Raw genomic sequence first — 20,470 nt, forward strand, 5'->3', positions numbered from 1 at the left:
AGAAGGTTCAGAACACAAATGTCCATCAGTTGATGAATGGATACACAAATTATGGTATATAACCACACAATAGACTATTATTCAGCTATAAAAAGAAATGAAGATGTATGCTAGAAGACAGATTAGTTTTAAAAACATACAAAGTGACTGTGGTGGATTCATGTTGATGTATGGCAAAACCAATACAATATTGTAAAGTAATTAGCTTCCAATTAAAATAAATAAATTTAAATTTAAAAAATAATAGAAATAAAAACATACAAAGTGAAAGAAGTAGAGACAAAGTGCCACAAATTGTATGATTCCAAATTCATATGAAGTTATATAAAATAGGCAAATCCACAGAGGTAGAAAGCATATTAATGATTGCCAGTGGCTGGGAAGAGGGGGAAATAGAGAGTGACCCCTTAATGGGAGATTTCCTTTTGGGGTGATGATGAAAATGCTCTAGAAATAAAAAGAAATGATGATTGTACAACACTGTGAATGTACTAAATGCCACTAAATTATACACTTTTAAATAGTTAAAAACATGAAGTTTGTGTTATATATATTTTACAATTATTTTACATTTTTTAATAACTGTGCTTATGGGTATACAGCATATTTTTGAATTTAGACTATCATAATTTTCTACTTCTTTTGGCCTTTCTGTATACCACAGATCACATAGGGCTTCCCTGGTGTCTCAGACAGTAAAGAATCTGCCTCCAATGCAGGAGACACAGCTTCAATCTTTGGGTGAGGAAGATTCCCTGGAGAAGGAAATGGCAACCCACTTGTTATCTTGCCTGGGAAATCCCATGGACAGAGGAGCCTGGCGGGCTACAGTCCACGGGGTTGCAAAGAGTCGGACATGACTGAGCGAGTTACACAGATAGGTCATGTAACAGGTATGCCATAAAATCTAACATTTGTTGATCGCTTACTAAAGGCAAGACACATGCTAGTAGGTATTTTTTATACATTTTAATCCTAAAAAACCTATAAAGCAGGTAAATATTATTACCCCCATTTTATATATAAGAAATGAAGGCTCAGAGAATGAGATAACAATGAATAACAGACAAAACTGGAATTCAAACTTTAACATTTTTAAGGTTAACTCAAAGATAAAGGAAGGGAACAAAATGATCTCTAAAGCACAGAAATAAGGTATTTCTGGTAATACATCTCTATGAATAATGCCACAGGAAAAAAAGAAAATCACATCCTTCCCCCAACTGTCCTGATGGTAGCTTTCTGGAAAAATATACAGACAGAAAGTCAACACTAATCCTAAACGATCTTCAATATGACATACGCTAGCATCCTTCCACCAGAATAGAACCAAGACTTTAATTACTGTGCTGGTTATTGTTCCCAGAGAACTCAAATGGTCCAAGAATTGTCACCACTCATTTTGAAGTTCACCATGAAATGTTGTGGGAGGTCAGCTATATATAGCACACAAGGAAAGGATATTTCTTTATAATATACATTCCCAGTCTCTACCCCAGAGCCAGTGGATCAAAAATCTTTGGGCTAATACCTTAGCATCCTTATGTTTTTGTAAAAGCCCACCCAAGCAGAGAGCCAAATTTCAGAACTGCCACAAACAAATGGGGAAAAAAAATATTTTTAGTCAAACAGAACAAAGCAAACAGGCATGGTCCAATCAGCACTGACTTTAGAGCACAGGAGCACCTGACATTTGTAATCTAGCTATGATATCAGATGTCTTTACTGTACACTTACATGTCAGGCAACATAATTCTGTCCAAATACACTTGAATCTTTGCATTAATTCATGGTACTCAACATATCAAAGTGTACCCAGAAATGCCTTTAAGAAATCTTTTATGGATTAATTCTAGCTGCACATATATGTATATGCATTATGTGTACTATGTATTTATATGTATACAAATGTACACATATATTAGTAACCTTTATACCATTTAGCAAGGTGCCTGACAATCTAGCCTCAAGTAGCTTTCAAATAAACAAATACAAATAAATCTAATAAATATTTACTGACACCCACATTATAGGCCAAGTACTGTGCTAGGTGCTTATGAATCTAGCCAAGAACAAGACAAATTCTCCTAACACTTATTATTAGCAGGGATATCAGTCATTAAGCAGGCTGCTATGGAAGTATCCATCCCTTTTCATCATTTTCCTTATTTTACTTTTAGATGTGAATATTCTGCTTCATCTTTCCCTGGGGCATTATAGGATTCTCACTTTGTCTTATCAATCCCTTTAAATTCCCATTTTCATTCTACATGGGGAAAATGTACATCCAAGCAGCCTCCAATATTATTTCAAAGCAATTGGAAAAATTCCAGAATCCACATTTCCATTGGGCTGAGACTTTCCAATATGCCGAATAATGATACTTTATGACCTAGAAGTTCCAATGAATTGGTAGTAAGAAAACATTGATCTGCTTCAGTGGCACTGTAATTGGAATGGTGATTAAATGCATCATGTTAAATTTACCCTGGGCCTTTCCCAGTGTGGCAAATATAAAATGAGCTATCAGCATGAGCAGAGCCTAAACCACTTTCTTTCTAAAATGGTACTTCTCCTGCATGTCAAAGGTGATATGTTTGAGCTTCTCCATTAATAATTAGGCAGCATAAACGTAACAAACCACATACACCCACATACAGGCGTCCGCAGGATGCACACTACTCAGCATGGTTTACTGTACTGAGCACCTTGGGACAACCTTATGTATGTCAGAGCAGTGCATGCGCACCACTATAGTTAATGGTCTGTCAGCATTTCCATTATAAAGCAATTTTCAAAGGTTTATTGCTCTGCTGAAGAATTTGCTCTGAGCTGAAATTTGGCATTCCAGAAAAGCAAAAACCATAGTTGTTTACTCCCTTCCAAGTAGGCCAAGAGTTTGTTTTTGGTTTGTTTGGGGGGGCGGGGGGGGATTGGGATTTTTTTTTTTTCTAGTTAACCTGGCCCTTTATTTCAGAATTTCCTCATAAAGCCCTCTGGGACTATCCACAGAACAAAAACCACATACCTCACAAAGGGACTACCGTTTGGTAATAGCAGCTAGAAGGTAAAGAGCACAAATTCCAACTTATATGGAAAACTATTTCTAAAAAGCAAGCATATTTCTGATGAACAAATTGTAAGTTTTAAAACTTTATCAGTTCTACGTAGTTATACTATTCATGCTACCAGAGTATGCTGCCATTTATATTAAAATCAATGGATAGTTTTTAAATCCTCATCAATTGTTAAACTGTCTTTTATCTTTCCCACTCAAGAACCATAGCTACTACTGACCTAACGTGATTTTACCTACTCTCAACTCCCTCTTACCCTGCAAATTAAAGGGGAAAATTCTGTAAGTAAGAGGTAGGCATCAATACCAAGAAATGTTACACTGTATAGTAGATAAAAGTCTGAAGGCAATTTAATTCACAAGATGATCAGTCCCTGAATGACAAAGTTCACAGAAAACAATTTTGGTCATCGAGAAGATTGGTACATTAGTGAGAAACTAACAATTTCATCCAATCTCTGGAAACTGTTTTATTAGTCTGAAAGCCTGCCAGAATACTTCATGCTTCAAACAAGGAAAGCATTTTTAGTATTTTAGTTGGTTTCTTGTTACTGTCTAACTTGAAAGCTTAAATATTTACACTTTAAATTACAAGGTTTTTCAACTATATAGCTAAATTATATTTCTGATACAACTCTATTCAATAAATACCAGACTTTTAAGAATGGTTTTCTAAGCTTAAAAGTTCTCATTATGTACAAATAAAGACCCTCTAAAACTGGAGATCAGTGATCAAAGCAACTTTTAAAAATGAACACTTTTTAGAGAAGTATAAGCACTCATTCCAAACTACTACTGATATTGGTTAATATATTTTGCCAATTTTCCAACTTTACATTACTCTGAAGACAACTAGCTGTAATTAAAACCATCTATGAAGAACAAATTGTAAGTTCATAATGTAATAACATGTTTAGTAAATGGGATCCAATTAATGATTATAGCTACTGGAAATACAAATACAAATGCATCAGACAAGGACATTAGAAGGGTCCAACAAATATTAAAAAACAAAATTTTGCTTTAGAATTTTTACTGATGTTGTTAAATTCTTTTAATAACATACCTCACATTCAGATTCCAAACTGATTCTACTTTTACCTTCAGCGGGGATTAACATTACCTGCCAAATTTAGAAGTATAAATGCTCAAGTCAAAAAGTCAGATTTACTAAGGACAAAAAAACAAACTAATCAAGATAAACCCTCAACAGCATCAGTGTTACAAGTTAATTGGTTTGATGTATAGCATCACAGATTAAAGTCACTTTAATCTTCTGCAATTTTGTTAAAGGCCCTAGCTAGTAGGTCTGTCCAGTAACCAACCCAAGGACCTGTGAGTGCTTCAGATTTTTGTAAAAGAAACCCAAGTCAGCCCTGTAGACCTTCTCTGAGGCACATCCTATTTTACAATATAACCCATGTGGCCCAAACTTCAGGAGTCTCTAGTCTGCCTACATGTTTTATTTTTCTCTCTAGTACTAATCACAATGGGTTTATCATTATATACTCATTATTTACTACTGAACGTTTAATTACTTTATTCTTCTCTCACCACCACTTGCAACAAAAATAAAAGTCCTATGCAGAACTGTGTTTACCGCTGTATTTCCAAAGCATGGAACACTGCATGGAATAAGTCTGCTCAATGAGTTAATAATCCTATTATCACAGACACTACTAACAAACAGATTATCCAGTCCCTACAAAACACAAATGGAAGAAAAAAAATCACGGGAATAGTATATATACTCTGCTTAGGGAGTTAAATCAATTTAAGAGTAAAACTGCAAACATTCAATATTGCCTATTATTTGAGATTATAAATTTTACATTGACTTTCTAGATAAAAGGATTTTACGTAAACTCTTCTTGGAAGATTACTTTCCCCTGAGATTTTCCTGAAAACAGGTATCTTCTAAAAGCCTATCTAAGTGAGAAAATTTTAAATGGCAATGTGCATCTCAGAAGCACCAAAAAGGCACTCGGCTATGCAATTTATTCAGAACAAAGTATAAATACATTTTAAGTATCAAGGATAAGCATGGGAAGAAATCTTCACACATTTTCATTAAGAAATGAATTACAAGGTTTTCTGCAGCATTGTTTCAAGTAAATAAATGACTAAATAAATAGTTAAAATAAGACTGGAGGGGCCTTGTTCACCGAAACTTGGTCTCCCCATGTCGTTCTTTCTCTCACCTTCTGGCTGAATTTCCATCTGGAGGGTGGAGGCTCGTCAAGCCTACTAATTATGCCTGGGCTTCTAAGATCTGACCGGGGAGGCCTTAGTGTCTCCTCTCCTTCGAGAGAACGGGAGGATGCCTGCAGCCTAAGTAGGTGACGCAAATTCCTTATTTTGGAATTTTATTAGCTTTCCACGTAAACCAAGTTATTCAGCCTCTTTTCTTCACTTAATTTCCTCACTGAGCTATCCTTATTTAACCACTCTTTATATCTTTAATTAACATTTAAATAAGCTATTGTTTCCTGATAACCGACGCCATCCCCGCTTCGAATTCCCTGGATCCACCGGGGTTGGACCCCGGCAAGTGGCACCCGGAACAGGCTAATTCGAAGGATTCTTTGGCAGAACATTCAGAAGCTCGCAACTGAGCTGCATCTGGCTGTTTTAAGAAAAAAGGGGGGAGATGCTGGGAGCCAGCGTGAGGAACTCCGCCCGTGGCAAAGGTCATGAGGAAGCAGGCTCGGCATACGCAGAGGCGGGATCGATCCTCAGGAGTCCCCCTGGAAATTCTCGAGCATCTACCCCCAAAACCAGAGTCTGCCTACTTTACTGCTTTGCGCTCTCACCTATACCTCCGACTTTACAGGGGGCTGTCCCCCACCACCTCTCTCTGAAAAAGACTTAACTTACAGCTCCAGTTAATAAAGTTCCTGGGCGTGCCAAGGGTGTTTCAACCTACAAACTCCTTTGGAAGTCCTCTAGCCTGCCTGAATAGGTTCTTCTGGCCACATGTGATTGTTCAGAGCCTCCCAACTGTGAGAGGCATGAGATGTTCCAAACTGTCTAAAAACAGATCCCTTTGAGCAGTTAAAAGATTGATTAGAAATTGTATTGGTGAAGGGTTTTTCACTTGTTGGGCCAATGTTTGCTGCTAAGTTTCCATATCCCTTACCTACTGTGTCCCTGAGAATGTATTGATTAATATAATTGGTGTACAGGAATGTAAGTAGTAGCTTTAATGTTTGTAACCTTGGACCCTTGAGTTAATTCTTTTCTTGTTATAGCCCACCACACCTTTGCCCTATAGGAATGCAACTTTATCTAATGCTTTCGGAGGGTGGCGCCTGACTTTTGAACAATCACCTTTAGAGAAAAATAAGTTTTCTGAAAAAAGGATCTTAAAATGTTTACAGGCCTCTGGGCCAGAAGATGATGTAAATCACCTAAACTTTTGCATATGATAAGTTTGAAGGAAGAAAGCCTGGCTTACTGCTAACTCTACCCCTTCCCCCATTATCCTCTATGCATAATTTAAGGTATAAAAACTACTTTGGAAAATAAAAGTGCGGGCCTTGTTCACCGAAAAAAATAATAATAATAAGACTAGAAAAAAACCTGAATATCAATGAAGAAACTAAAGTGTACTGTATTTCTTGAGACTAATGTGGAGCTATCCAAAAGAATGACATAATTCTATCCAGTGACATGGAACCATCTGTAAGATGCACCACAGGAAGTGGCACACACCCAAACACGTACTGTGTAAATGTGCCACTGGCAGGCTCTACACAATACGGAAGGATGCCCACCCCCCATCCAAAAACGCTGATAAGAAGCTGCCATAGGATAAAGGAACTGAACAAGGTTAAAATGATTTACTTCTCACCGTAAATCATTTGAAACTGTCTGAATTTTTATTATGTGAATATTAGTTTTCTTTTTTTCAAACGGAGGGGGAAACTGAGAATAAAATTAGAAAGAAATTTTACTCAAAATATGCAAAGATAATAGGCATTTATATGTCCATCAGGCATCAGGCATAATGGTTAAGATTAGATCAATTTCATTTGACTCGCTTATTTCAAGTATTAATTTACATACTTTAAATTATGTAAACCCACATACAGAGTCCACCTGCAATGTGGGAGACACAGGTTCAATCCCTGGGTCAGGAAGATCCCCTGGAAAAGGGAATGGCAAATCATTTCAGTATTCTTGCCTTGAGAACCCCATGAACAGTATGAAAAGGCAAAAGATATGACACTGAAAGAAGAACTCCACAGGTCAGTAGGTCCCCAATGTGCTACTGGAGAAGAGTGGAGACAAAACTCCAGAAAGAATGAAGAGGCTCAGCCAAAGTGAAAACAATACCCAGCTGTGGATGTGACTGGTGACGGAAGTAAAGTCCGATGCTGTAAAGAACAATATTGCTTAGGAACCTGGAATAGGACATTAGGTCCACGAATCAAGGTAAATTGGAAGTGGTCAAACAGGAGATGGCAAAAGTAAACACTGACATTTTAGGAATCAGTAAACTAAAATGGACTGCAATAGGCAAATTTAATTCAGATGACCACTACACTTCTACTATGGGCAAAAATAAATTAGGAGAAATGCAGTAGCCCTCACAATCAACAGAAGAGTCCGAAATGCAGTGCTTGGGTGCAATCTCAGAAACGACATGATGATCTCTGTTTCCAAGGCAAACCATTCAGTATCACAGTACCCCAAGTCTATGCCCCAACCATTAATGCCGAAGAAGCTGAAGTTGAATGGTTCTATGAAGACCTACAAGACCTCCTAGAACTAAGACCCCAAAAATGTCTTTCATCATAGGGGACTGGAATGTTAAGTAGGAAGTCAAGAGTTAACTGTAGTAACAGGCAAGTTTGGCCTTGGACTACAAAATGAAAAGACTAACAGAGTTTTGCCAAGAGAATGCCCTGGTCACAGCAAAAATCCTCTTCCAACAACACAAGAGATGACTCTACACATGGACATCACCAGATGTTTGATAAAAAAATCAGACTGATTATATTCTTACCAGAAGCTCTATACAGTCAGCAAGAACAAGACCAGGAGCTGACTGTGGCTCAGATCATGAACTCCTTATTGCCAAATTCAGGCTTAAATTGAAGACAGTGGAAAAGTCCTACTGGTCTAGTGGAAAACCACCAGACCATTCAGGTATGACCTAAATCAAATCCCTTACAACTATACAGTGGAAGTGACAAATAGATTCAAAGGATTAGATCTGATAGAGTGCCTGAAGAACTATGGATGGAGGTTTATGACATTGTACAGGAGGCAGTGTTCAAGACCATCCCCAAAAAGGTTGTCTGAGGAGGTCTAAAAATAGCTGAGAAAAGAAGACAAGCGAAAGGCAAAGGAGGATTGCAACAAATAACAAGATAGCCTTCCTAAGTGATCAATGCAAAGAAATAGAGGAAAACAACAGAATGGGAAAGACTAGAAATCTCTTCAAGAAAATTAGAGATGCCAAGGGAACATTTCATGCAAAGATGGGCACAATAAAGGACAAAAATGGTATGGACCCCAGAGAAGCAGAAGATATTAACAGGTGGCAAGAATACACAGAACTATACAAAAAAAGACCTTCATGACCCAGATAACCACAATGGTGTGATCACTCACCTAGAGCCAGATGTCCTGGAGTGTGAAATCAAGTGGGCCTTAGGAAGCATCACGACAAACAAAGCTAGTGGAGGTGATGGAATTCCAGTTGAGCTATTCCAAATCCTGAAATATGATGCTGTGAAAGTGCTGCACTCAATATGTCAGCAAATTTGGAAAACTCAGCAGTGGCCACAGGACTGGAAAAGGTCAGTTTTCATTCCAATCCCAAAGAAAGGCAGTGCCAAAGAATGCTCAAACTACCACACAATTGCACTCATCTCACACGCTAAAAGTAATGCTTAAAATTCTCCAACCCAGGCTTCAACAATACGTGAACCGTGAACTTCCAGATGTTCAAGCTGGATTTAGAAAAGGCAGAGGAACCATAGATCAAATTGCCAACATCCACTGGATCATCGAAAAAGCAAGAGAATTCCAGAAAAATGTCTACTTCTCTTTACTGACTACGCTAAAGTCTTTCACTGTATGGATCACAACAAACTGTAGAAAATTCTTCAAGAGATGGGAATACCAGACCACCTGACCTGCCTCTTAAGAAATCTGTATGCAGGTCACGAAGCAACAGTTAGAACCAGACATGGAACAACAGACTGGTTCCAAATTGGAAAAGGAGTACATCAAAGCTGTATATGTCACCGCTTATTTAACTTATACACAGAGAACATAATGAGAAATGCCGGGTTGGACAAAGCACAAGCTGGAATCAAGATTGCCGGGAGAAATATCAATAACCTCAGATAAGCAGATGACACCACCCTTATGGCAGAAAGCAAAGAGGAACTAAAGAACCTCTTGATGAAAGTGAAAGAGGAGAGTGAAAAAGCTGGCTTGAAACTCAACATTCAAAAAAATAAGATCATGGCATCCAGTCCCATCACTCATGGCAAATAGATGGGGAAACAATAGAAACAGTGACAGACTTTCTTTTCTTGGGCTCCAAAATCACTGCAGATGGTGACTGCAGCCATGAAATTAAAAGACACTTGCTCCTTGGAAGAAAAGCTATGACCAACCTAGACAGCATATTGAAAAGCAAAGACATTACTTTGCCAGCAAAGGTCCATCTAGTTAAAGCTATGGTTTTTCCAGTAGTCATGTATGGATGTGAGAGTTAGACCATAAAGAAAGCTGGGTGAGGAAGAACTGAAGCTTTTGAACTGTGGTGTTGGAGAAGACTCTTGAGAGTCCCTTGGACTACAAGGAGATCCAACCAGTCCTCCTAAAGGAAACAGTTCTGAATATTCATTGGAAGGACTGATACTGAAGCTGAAACGCCAATCCTTTGGCCACCTGATGCAAAGAATGGACTCAGTGGAAAAGACTGCTGGGAAAGACTGAAGATAGGAGGAGAAAGGGATGACAGAGGATGAGATCGTTGGATGGCATCACCAACTCAAGGGACACTGAGTTTGAGCAAGCTCTGGGAGTTGGTGATGGACCGGGAAGCCTGGCGTGTTGCAGTCCATGGGGTCACAAAAAGTCAGACTCAACTGAGTGACTGAACTGAAGAGATACACGTTAAATAAAGTTGAATGCAAGTTGGTAACTGCTGGAGCTACATCATGGGTGTGTGCGTGTGCTGTCATGTCTGACTCTTTGCAACCCCACAGACTGTAGCCCACCAGGCTCCTCTGTCCATGGGATCCTCCAGGCAAGACTAATAGAGCAGGTTGCTATTTTCCTACTCCAGGAGATCTTCCTGATCCAAGTATCAAACCCACATCTCTTTCATCTCCTGCCTTGGTAGGCAGATTCTTAAACACTGTGCCACCTGGGAAACCCTACATCACAATTACAAAGGTGATTTATAATTCTATTCTTATTTTTTGCATTTTCCCATATTAAAATGCAAAAATATAAAAAAAAAAAAAATGAGATGAGCCATAGGCTGAAAGAAAATGTTTGCAAAAGACATATTAATAAATCTGATATTTAAGATATATATTTCTATATCTGATAAAGAACTATTATTCAAAATACACAAAGAACATTATATGTAATTAGGGAAATGCAATTACAGTGACAGTAAGACCCCATTACCATATCTACTACAACGGCTAAAATCCAGAACACAGACAACACCAAATGCTGGCAAGCTGTGGAGCATCAGGGCTGGTGAGACTGCAACAAGGCACAGTCACTCTAGAAGACACTACGGCAGATTCTTGAAACGCCTACCTCACTTCATATATACAGATTAAATTCAGGTGGACTACAACTCAACTATAAAAGGCAAAACAGCATGGCTCCTAAATGGTTAATCTAAGAAAAGTGTTTTCATGTGCTCTGAAGATTTCTCAGAATGCCCAAAGCACTAACCATACAGAATTAATGCACTGGTATACATCCAAGTTAAGAACATTTCATCACTGAAAGACCCAACCAAATAAAAAATTAAACTACAAATTAAGAAAACCTATCTGTAGCACACATAAGTTAGTACTAATATGCATAATGTATAAGAACTCCAACAAATCAATGAGAAAAAGACAAACCAAAAACAAAAGGGACAAGGGCCAAGAAAATATTTTTAAAATATGAAAAATAATGCCGTAATCAAGGAATTTTAAGTTAAAACTACAATAATATGAGAATATCAAGAGCATGGATAATTATTAAAAAGAACCACAATACGAAGTGTTGGTAAGAATGTGAAACAATCAGAAACTCATCTGTACACTTCTGAAAAAGTCATCTATTAAAATAGACAAGTATAGAAATCTATGTCTTAAACACTCCAAGTTATATACCCAGGAGAAACACATGCTCAGGTACACTGTAGGATATGTACACAAATGTTCACAGTGAACAACCCAAAGGTCTATCAACAGCAGAATGGATGAATATATTGGCACACTCCTAGAATGGAATAAAATATAGTAATGAAAATGGATGAATTAAAACTACACCCAGCAATGTGCATACATCTCCCAATACTGACCGAAAGAAGTCAGACTTGAGCTGGGGTACAAAGTGCCTCTAGGATGCAGAGGGACCCTATTTTGTGTTCTGGGCAGCGGGCACACAGGAATTCACTATGTGACAGTTCACTGAGATGCACCCATCAGTGGTGTACAATTTTACACACGTATGCTATGTACATTTAATTTTACACGCACAAAAAAATGAAAGCTGAAGATAAACAAAACACAGTATATCCATAAAATGGAATAGCTGGCCACAAAAATGCATGTCATTATACGGACAGACTCTGTGAACAGTGTATTAAGTGAAAGAGGCCAGTCACAAAAGCCCCTGCTTCATCTTATTTCATTTCTATGAACTATCCAGAAGAAGAAAATCTGTAGAGGCAGAAAGCAGATTAGTGGTTGCTGAGGGCTGGGAGGGAAGGGGGAAGGCTGGGTTGCTAGGGAGGTGACAGCTAACGCACACGCAGTCTGCTCTGCGGAGATGAAAATGTCTGCTTGGTTACTGTACCCTCTCTGGCTGCTCTCCAGATGCTGACAAAGGAAGCTCTGACAGTTTCTGCTTGCTTTCCAGTGCTTCTGCAGAGGGACAATCACTCAAAGCTGCCTGCTCTGCCATTTGACCAAAGTTACTCCTAGGTTTACGTTTAAGGTATTACGGTGGTTACTTTTAAGGTTCTATGGTGGGAGGAACTATCAAAATAGTTTAAACTGTTTCAAACAAAAAACTGAATTTAGAATAACTTCTGCTATTCTATATGGTGATGCTTATACTCTCGGATTATCAACAACTCAAGAATACCATGACTATGCATATCTTAAACTGGTAAATGATACTGCTTTGCAAATGATCAAAAATTAATCTGATAGTGTTCCTTCGGCCATACTTCTGGTGCTTTGGGTACCTTTTAACTATCTGATTACTCCATGAAACTCACTATTAATGATAATAATACATGTCAACTACATTTATGAAATCTTTTATTAGAGTATTCATAATCTAATCCATCCCACACAAAAAGCCAATGAGAGAATGTAACAGAATAGATGTTACAGAAAAGGCAACCATCTCTCAAATAGGGAAATGCCTTCTTCACACCATGTAAGTAAGTGGGCTTCCCCGGTGGCTCAGTGGTAAAGAATCCACCTGTAATGCAGGAGACCAGGAGACACTGGTTCAATCCCTGAGTCGGAAAAATCCCCTCAAGGAGGGCATGGCAATCCACTCCAGTATTCATGCCTGCAGGATCACATGGACAGAGGAGCCTGGCAGGCTACAGTCCACAGGATCAAAAAGTCGGACACAAATGAAGCGACAGAGGATGCACATCATGTAAGTAGTCAATAACAGAGTCAGAAGGAGAACCAAGAGTTCCTGGCTCTTAGACTCATGGTCTTCAAACGCAGAACATATTCATTAAACAGCTGTTAACTGGGAACATATGTATAACTCATATGCATAAAGTTCTCACTCAAAATTATTCATTATTATGACTCCAGAAAAGCAAAGCTTGTATGTGTTTAGCTGGGATAAGAATACAGAAGGAACTAAAGCGATTCTTGCTATATAATGAGCAGCTACAGCTAGCAGGTACAAGTTATTTTTTTTAATTCCTGTTTCTGTCTTATCTAAAAATAAGAATGAGTGCTAAATGCAAGCAGTAACATAACAAATGACAAAGCCTGGTTGTTCAAATGAAGTATCATGAGAGGTATCCTAAAGATGATGAATGGAACATGTATTAACATGCCAAATCTTTTCACTTTGCTAACACAACTTCACAAGTAATCAGAAAAAAAAAATCATCAAAATAAATCACTGCTTAAAATATATACTGTGAAGCTTCTAAAAATGAAATATATACTTGAAAACAATACAAATAATTATACAATAAAGGTTAGATCAACAAACAAAAATACATTTTCTATTATTTCGATTCTTGTTGGTTACTGAATCATACTCAAATCAAACACACTCTAGGCAGTAGTTAAGTATTTTACAGCAGCAATGCCCATAGCAAATTCCAGACTCACCAAGAGGGCCCCATAAGCCAGTATCAAGGACACTGGGTCTCAGAGGCATTTATTACCTTCCTCTCACCTTCCTATGCCTTTGTTAACTATAACACAACAAGTAAGCTATTAAATTCAATGCCTGACTCTCAGGCTGACCTCTCTCTCCTCAGAGTGGCAGATACTACTAGTAGCATACCCAATCATACCTCCTTCCTCCTAACTCACAACATCTGCTTTTTTGCCCTGTGGCCCCAGCCATAGGACCAGGGGAGAAATCACGACTGGTTTAGGACTGTATGGCATCCATTGCTCCTCTCTGCCAACAACTGGTGTAGATGTGGCTATGTAACTCAGTTCTGGCAAATGAGACATAAAGGAAGTTTCTGGAGGTGGGAGGTGGCAGAGGAGTTAACTTGGAAAAGCTTTATTCTCTAATTATATAAAAGACAAAGAAGAAGGAGAAATTCCTTTTTTCTCTTCCTCCTTCATTGCTTCTTCAAATGTCTCCATGTGAAGGGGGATCCCTGCGGCTACAGTAGGCATTTTATAACGGTAGTGGTTAGGACAAGCACACTGCAGAGCTGCTGACTCTACCCTGGAACCACTGACTCCAGACTGCTTAAGTGAAGTAACAAATGTCTGTGCATTTAAGCCCACTACTCAAAGGGTGGTCCACAGATTACCATCAGACTACAAAGTGTGTGTTACTAGCCCACAATGAGAAAAGTACAGAAGTTGAGAGCAAGCTTTCAGAAACTTTTTAGCAATTTTAATTCTCCCAATTTTACGAAATATAGCTCTGCAATAAATTGAAATTTTGAAGAAAAATAAAACTGGCCCATCACATAGTGGAAAAACATTTCTTTAAGTCATTTCTTTGGGGTATTAAGTCACTAGGGGCCAAAAACATTGGGAGACTTAGCATTATCCAAGAGAAAGTAGTCTATACAAGTCCTCTTATATTCTCACACATTTTAAAAGCAGTTCAGTTCAGTTCCTCAGTTGTGTCTGACTCTTTGCGACCCATGGACTGCAGCACAGCAGGGTTCCCTGTCCATAACCAACTCCCAGAGTTTACTCAAACTCATCTCCATTGAGTCGGTGATGCCATCCAACTATCTTCATCCTCTATTATCCCCTTCTTCTCCCGCCTTCAATCTTTCCCAGCATCAGGGTCTTTTCAAGTGAGTCAGTTCTTGCCATCAGGTGGCCAAAGTATTGGAGTTTCAACTTCAACATCAGTCCTTCCAATGAATATTCAGGACTGATCTCCTTTAGGATGGACTGGTTGGATCTCCTTGCAGTCCAAGGACTCTCAAGAATCTTCTCCAGCACCACAGTTCAAAAGCATCAACTCTTCGGTGCTCAGCTTTCTTTATAGTACAACTTTCACATCCATACATGACTACTGGAAAAAACCATTGCTTTGACTAGATGGACCTTTGCTGGCAAAGTAATGTGTCTGCTTTTCAATATGCTGTCTAGGTTGGTCATAACTTTTCTTTCAAAGAGCAAGCATCTTTTAATTTCATGGCTGCAGTCACCATCTGCTGTGATTTTGGAGCCCAAAAAAATAAAGTCTGTCACTGTTTCCACTGTTTCGCCATCTATTTGCCATGAAGTGATGTGATGTAAAGTGATGCCATGAAGGAGTACGTCAAGGCTGTATATCGTCACCCTGCTTATTTAACTTACATGCCGAGTACATCATGAGAAATGCTGGACTGGATGAAGCACAAGCTGGAATCAAGATCGCTGGGAGAAATATCAATAACCTCAGATATGCAGATGACACCACACTCATGGCAGAAAGTGAAGAACAAAAGAGCCTCTTGATAAAAGTGAAAGAGGAGAGTGAAAAAGTTGGCTTAAAACTCAACATTCAGAAAACTAAGATCATGGCATCTGGTCCCATCACTTCATTTTAAAAGCAACCTTTCTGCAAATAAAACTTACCAAGTGAAATTAAACAAAAATAGAAATGAACATGATCTGGAGAATAGCACTTTGGTCTCTCATCTAATCATAATTTCTAAGAATCCTAGAGCACTGTGCAAAAGGGAAGTCATGTAAGAAAATTCAATGCACATACAATCCAAATGACATGAAAAAACTAATCTCTAAAAGAATAAAGCATAAATGATTGAATCATTATGCATTCCTACTGATGCCATAATTATGCAGCTACATTTCAGATGTTAATTCTCTTTAGAATATAATATTATCTGACTTCATTAAACTAGTCCAGAGCTCAGCTGAGCTGATCAATTACAGGTTCAGAGACTGAGCTATGTGACATTCAAACTTGCCAGTCAGTCTTGTTTTAAAAAAAAGTTAATGCACAATGGAAAATTTTTTTTACTCATCTATTACAACTTTTCCAAATCACAATCTACAAAAATTTTTAATCATACTCTGAGATAAAACAGCTGCACATATGAAAAATTTATAGCTGGAGACTTAGGAAACTAGTTTATACCAGGAAGGTGTAACACCATTAATAAAATAACTTATGGTTCCACCCTACAGTCTTTTTCCGTTAAATAAACCAGGAAAACAGGTTTCCCAGGTGGCACTAGTGATAAAGAATCCACCTGCCAATGCAGGAGACACAAGAGATGGTTCGATCCCTGGTTCTGGAAGATCCCCTGGAGTAGGAAATGGCACCCGACTCCAGTATTCTTGTCTGGAAAATTCCATGGGCAGAGAAGCCTGGTGAGCTACATACAGTCCATGGGGCTGCAAAAGAGGTGGACGTGACTGGGTGAATGAGCACACAGTGCACACACTGGAAAACACACAGGAAGAAGAGTCTGTGAATGCCTCTTAGGAAAGTCAAAAATGATGAGAGAACATAAAAGTAGAAATCTCAGCCCAAAGAAAAGCCCAACTGTACATGAGATGGTATGACTTTATGATGCTTTGTCAAGGCCATTTGTTTTTCAAAAGGCTATATATTAATTTCGCAAAAAATATGCCAGATTCTGTAATCAATAGCTAATAGAGCTTGTCCTGAAATTATGGGTATATAAACAAACATCTTAACAGCCTTAGATTAACTCAATGATTAAATGCTTAATACTAAACAAGGCAACCATATTTTTGGCAACAATTATGGAATCTGCACCTAGTACCAAATAGATAGCAATCTACACAGAAACAAAACTAAATCACAACTGTACATTCAAACTGCCTTGGACTTGAACTATCAACAAGATACTCTTTCCCACTCCAAGGGTGGGGGTGTAATCCACATAGAAGTGAATATTTATCTTGTAGAAAAACGTTAGAATAAAGATCTCACACTCATCAGGCACATATGAAGCATATTACAGCGATGGCAGGAGCAGTGGGAAGATAAACACACACAGCTAGGAGCAATATATGAAGACTTTATAAAAGCAGAAACTGCAAAAATACTGTCAAAGTCAGCTTTATACATGTTGTAATTGTGCATAAAACTGGCAAATGTAAGTTATTTACTAATATTTCAAAACACATAGAATAGCATGCACAGTTTTATTTAAGGCTTTTAATGTTATTAAAATTGAGAGGGAGTCTAAACCACAGACAAGATTCTTTCACCAGAGAGTACAATTTAAGGGTTTTTTGTTTTCTTTTTACCACAAGTTCATTCCCAACACCATACATTCCAATTTGGTTATCACTTTCTCATAATATACACTGAGGTTAACTTGTTTAAAAGATAGATTATTTCTTTTAATAATCCTGATATTCAGCAAATGCTTTAGTTGGTACAAAGTACTAATGATTTTTATTTTAAAGAAGAAAGTCATGATGATTACATATTTAATACAGATTAACACATGACAAGAACAATAAATGCATTTCTTTTAAACTATGAAGTAGCTCTGATGTACATTTTTTACAAGAGAATTACTCCCATTACTCTGCAGTTTCACTGCTTTCAAATCCAAGAACAAAATCTATACGAAGAATGAAGCCTAAAAGAAAAATAAAAGGGGCTCGTTTCACCAAATCACACTTCCTACTTCATTAAAACTTCCTTTATGCTTTATAATTTTCAATGTTAGAATAAATTACCAGATAAAAGAATAGAAGCATAATCTAAAGCCAATAGCTCCTTGATTATAACTGCTATAACAAGGAATTACTTGCAGCACATACATGGATATTCATACGAACAAATACCAAGCCAAGGTAAACTCTTTAACTGAGCAAACGTTTGCTGAAGAGATCACTGTGGAATGGTGGGTCCTTTCCATGCTGAGTTCCTGGTGGCTCAGACAGTAAAGAATCCACCTGCAATGCTGAGACAAGGTTCAACCCCTAAGTCGGGACAATCCCCTGGAGAAGAGAATGGCAATACACTCCAGTATTCCTGCCTAGAAAGTTTCATAGACACAGAACCCTGGCAGGCTACAGTCCACCGGGTCACAAGGACTCGGACACGACGAGGCGACTGACACTTTCACTTTCACTCCATGCTTTGATAATTAATAGCTTCCTCCAATTTCAGCAATCACTAGTCCTGCCCAAAATGAACTGTTTCAGGATTCAGCCTATCAAAGCAACTAGGCTTGTACTTAAACAGGTCAAGTCTAAATCTGACCTTAGACTTCCTTGTGGAAGGAAGGAAGAGAGGCCCAAAAACGCTTAGGGACCTGTCTAATATCATATTACTCCTCAATTAAAACCCAGCATCAGTTTGTTATCTAGTTTGGTTGTGGTACTCCAGGTTGAATTTCAGCATATTCTTTAGACTTGTAAGACATTTTTTCAACATCTCAAACAATTGAACTTTGTTCAGACCTAAAAAGAAATGAGTTATCATGCCATGAAAAGACATGGAGAAACCTTAAAGGAGTACTATGAAGTGAAAGGGGCTTCCCTGGTGGCTCAATCCAACCTGAAAAGACTCTAATCTGTATGATTCCAACTATATGACATTCTAGAAAACTCAAAACTATGGGACAGCAAAAGGATGGGGAGTTCCCAGGGGCTGAGGTAGAGAATGGGATAAAAAGGCAGAGCACATAAAATTTTAGGGCAATGAAAATACTCTGTAAATTATAGTGTTATTACATTTGTCCAAACCCACAGGAAGTACCACACCAAGACTGAACGCTAACATAAACTACGGGTTTGGGGTATATATGAGGTGTCAGCATAGGTTCATCAGTTGCAACAAAGGGATTCAGTTGGGTGATGCTGAATCACCCATTATTTTGGGGGGCTCCAAAATCACTGTAGATGGTGACTGCAGCCATGAAGTTAAAAGACGCTTACTCCTTGGAAGTAAAGTTATGACCAATCTAGATAGCATATTAAAAAGCAGAGATATTACTTTGCCAACAAAGATCCGTCTAGTCAAGGCTATGGTTTTCCAGTGGTCATGTATGGATGTGAGAGTTGGACTGTGAAGAAAGCTGAGTGCCGAAGAACTGATGCTTTTGAACTGTGGTGTTGGAGAAGACTCTTTAGGTGCAAGGAGATCCAACCAGTCCATCTTAAAGGAGACCAGTCCTGAGTGTTCATTGGAAGGACTGATGCTGAGGTTGAAACTCCAATACTTTGGCCACCTCATGCAAAGAGTTAACTCACTGGAAAAGACCCTGATGCTGGGAGGGATTGGGGGCAGGAGGAGAAGGGGACGACAGAGGATGAGATGGCTGGATGGCATTACCGACTCGATGCACATGAGTTTGGGTGAACTCCGGGAGTTGGTGATGGACAGGGAGGCCTGGCGTGCTGCGATTCATGGGGTCACAAAGACTCGGACACGACAGAGTGACTGAACTGAACTGAACCTTAACAAATATTCCCTCCTTGGGCAAAGGGACAGGAATAGATTAAGAGGGCTGTATCAAGTATCTGATTTGATCACTGTCTCTCAGTGAACAGAATCTGAATAATCTATGGTTAAATGCTTAATTTGGCCATCCCATAACAAGAGGAAACAAGAAACCACTGCCAGTACAAACAGCTTTTAACATTTTTAATTAATTCAGTGTTATTAACCTAAGTTCATGGTTGCTCCTTTCTATTGCAGAGGAAACACAAGGAGGAACACTTTTGTTAACACTGGCCCTACATTAAAATACCCACCTCCCAGCCCCATGTTCAGTGACCTAAACACACAACTGACTTACCGTTGAAAAGGACACTATCTTTGCACTAGCCATGCTTTAGAGAACCTGGAAAATTAACACTGGGCACATTTCTACTGCATCACCAGTGAAATTAAATTGGCTATTAGGAAGCACAAAGAACAAAACTGTACTGACATACACCACTTGCACCCCAATGACCTGAAGTGTTAATGTAATTTATCCAGGGACATTTTTGAACTTATGTAACCATATACCAGCATCCAGAGGAATAATTTTTTTAAACTACATCTGTTGAAATTCTAAATACAGTCTTCAACCCCACTCCTGTCTTAACCCCCACCCCTAAAGTCCTTGCTCTCTCAACACAGAATCTCTTCTTTCAAACCCTAAGAAACCAGGAACAAAATGTCAATGAAAATTCAAAAGACTTAAAATTCTTGTTTTTACCCCTTAGGGGTCATTGCTATGTTCAAAACCCTATATCGTGGGTACCTTTTGGCTAAGGAGATTGGACAACAGCAAAACCCCAGCAGCCCAGCTGTTTTCCTTTCATATTAGTGAACGGGGGAACCTGTGGAGGAAGAAAAGATCTAGCCTGCCCCTGAGCTAACAGCCTCATTCCTGGTACCTGTTGCTGGCCTAAGCAGAAAGATAAACAAGCAACCAAATCTAGATCTCTGGCATCACTTTACAGGACATTAATAATGACTCTGACAGTCTGGCCAGCCACC

General features: G+C 38.6%; 1 protein-coding gene across 6 annotated transcripts in view; it reads right to left on the reverse strand.

Moving 5' to 3' along the window:
* Nucleotides 1–20,470, reverse strand: part of ZFAND3 (zinc finger AN1-type containing 3) — a 327,274-nt gene that overhangs the window by 244,726 nt on the left and 62,078 nt on the right. Inside the window, exon 1 of one of the 6 annotated variants that reach the window (XM_055571520.1) lies at nucleotides 4,143–4,196. The exons of the other annotated variants lie outside the window; for them this stretch is intronic. The gene's annotated coding sequence lies outside the window, so the exon portion shown is untranslated. Of the gene's footprint in view, nucleotides 1–4,142; nucleotides 4,197–20,470 lie in introns of those variants that run through there. 6 annotated transcript variants of the gene reach the window in all.

This window comes from Bubalus kerabau, chromosome 3, assembly GCF_029407905.1.
Source record: "Bubalus kerabau isolate K-KA32 ecotype Philippines breed swamp buffalo chromosome 3, PCC_UOA_SB_1v2, whole genome shotgun sequence".
Classification (NCBI taxonomy): domain Eukaryota; kingdom Metazoa; phylum Chordata; class Mammalia; order Artiodactyla; family Bovidae; genus Bubalus; species Bubalus kerabau.